This window comes from Gossypium hirsutum, chromosome D03 (assembly GCF_007990345.1).
Source record: "Gossypium hirsutum isolate 1008001.06 chromosome D03, Gossypium_hirsutum_v2.1, whole genome shotgun sequence".
NCBI lineage: Eukaryota > Viridiplantae > Streptophyta > Magnoliopsida > Malvales > Malvaceae > Gossypium > Gossypium hirsutum.
The window spans coordinates 10,063,650-10,065,861 of NC_053439.1; the positions used below are offsets into that span (position 1 = coordinate 10,063,650).

At 32.3% G+C, this 2,212-nt stretch overlaps 1 long non-coding RNA gene across 1 annotated transcript; it reads right to left on the reverse strand.

Annotated features, from left to right (window-relative positions):
• Positions 1-486: 486 nt before the first annotated feature.
• On the reverse strand, positions 487-1,850 carry LOC121215346 (uncharacterized). Its single transcript, XR_005911167.1, has 2 exons — positions 1,634-1,850; positions 487-1,505 (listed from the first exon to the last, which is right to left on the reverse strand). It is a non-coding gene; the product is annotated as an uncharacterized lncRNA (long non-coding RNA).
• Positions 1,851-2,212: the final 362 nt, after the last annotated feature.

The window sequence follows — 2,212 nt, forward strand, 5'->3', positions numbered from 1 at the left end:
ATGGTTCAACATGTCTTCAAATATATTTCATAAGTTTGAATTTTCAAAACACTTTGGAAAATATCCTATTAAAATCATTTTTACAAAGATTGAGAAACTTCTACCGATACAAGTATTGACTTGTATTAATACAAGCAAGTCAGAAAGCAACCCAAAATCTTCAACAGATTTCTACCGATACAAATGAGCCAGTGTACCGATACAACTGAACTTTACTTAACCTAAACCAAATTCAACTTAATCTTAATACATATAATAATTAATCTAATATAATATGTCATCCTAAAATTTATTTAAATATAAATAAACAAATATCATGACCTTAATCTAAATAAATTAACCTTAGTTAATCAAAATTTAGAACAATATGAATCATTATCATTCAAAGCATTAATCAATAATATTCAAATTATGAGAATTAAAATAAAAGAATAATATATATATCACAACAAGAGAAGTAAAACGTCCTTTAAAAACCATTACCAATAATGCAAAATTATTACTTAAAATACTAAAACCAAAACAATGAAACTTGACGTTAAAGCAAATAGTGGGCAGAAATAAATTAAAGCAATTAAAGTAATAAAAGCTAATGACGGTACTAGAGGTGCTCATGGGCCGGGCGGCCCGGCTCGGCCCGACTGCCCGCCCGAAATATGGGAGGATTTGGGTAAAAATATAGACTCGAAATATGAGCTTGAGCAAAAAAACGAGACCCGTTTAGAAAACGGGCCGGGCCTCGGGCACCACTATTTTGGCCCGGGCCCGGCCTAGCCCGGCCCGATATAATAAATATATATTTTTTTTAATTTTAAAATATTTTTTACATACTTTTTTAATTTTTTTAAATTTTAAAAATTTTTTAAAATTTTTTTAAATTTTTTTTTAATTTTAAAATATTTTTAAAATATTTTTAAAATACTTTTTTTTAATTTTTTAAAATTTTTAAAATAAAAATGGGTCGGTCCGGGCCGGGCCCGGGCTTATGATTTTTTTCCCGGGCCAGATCTAGACAAAATCTTATGCCCATATTTCTGGCCGAGCCTAGGACTCGGGCTAAAATTTTTTATGGGCCCGGCCCAAACCCGGCCCAGCCCATTAGCACCTCTAGACAGTACCAAGCAACTGCAATTTAATGGTAATTTTGGTCGAAAATTGGTGGGAATTTAGAGATCAAAACAGCGGCTAAGATTGGAAACAAGACTGCGGCAATTATTTTGATACGGATGCAACAAATTGATTGACAATGACGTAGCAAGCCGAAAAAAGTACAATACCTTATTCCTTATTTATTTATTTATTTATTGTTATGGCAAACGGAGCAAACAAGAGAGTGGTCATGATAACAACAGCTTGGGCGACATCGTAACAATTGATGGCAGCAGTTGTATTGGGTAAGGTCGGCGGCAGGTAGCAAGGTTTTGGAGCGGCAACGCAGCAAAAATCGGCAGCACTTAATCATGCTTCCATGAACTCCAGTCCAACACCAGTCAAGCTTGGAAATCCTTAAATCATCATTTCCCAATTTTCATACAATAAAATTCATTCAAAAATGAATATAAATTCTTTTCAAGCTCATAATACTTCTCAAGAAATATCAAGCTAATGGAGATGTAGGAAGCTATTTTTTTACCTTATTGAAAGCTTTGTCTCACTCGTCATAGCTTTCCCTCACTATAACCCATGAAACCCTAACTGAAATTTAAGAGATTGATGGAGGAAATAAGATCAATAGGTGATCTTCGTTGAGATTTTACCAAAATTTTAGGGTGGGTAGTTGGAATTTTGAGAGAAACCGAAGAAACAAGCAGGAAAAATGTCTTTTGCTTGTGGCTGGGGAGAAAAGAAATGAAGCAGATGGGTTTTTTCCCTTTTAAAAAGCTAACAAATGGGCCCAAGGCCTAAGCCCAACCTTTTCAAGTCTAACTTTTGTCATGGAACAGTTATTTAATTTGAGATTTCAATGATACAAAATAATTCTAAATATAAAATATTGTATTTAAATATTATTTCCATCATAAAAGTCTTGAAAATTCATTAAATTACTTTTTTATGATAAAATTATTATTTTGTCCCCTTTTTTTTTTGCATTTTTTCACGGCTTTTTCCCAAAATTTGATATTTAGAACCATTCAAATTCATAACTCATAACAAATCTTTAATATAATTCTTTGGGTAGTGAGAATTAACTTTTCCCTTTTTTAGTGAAAAT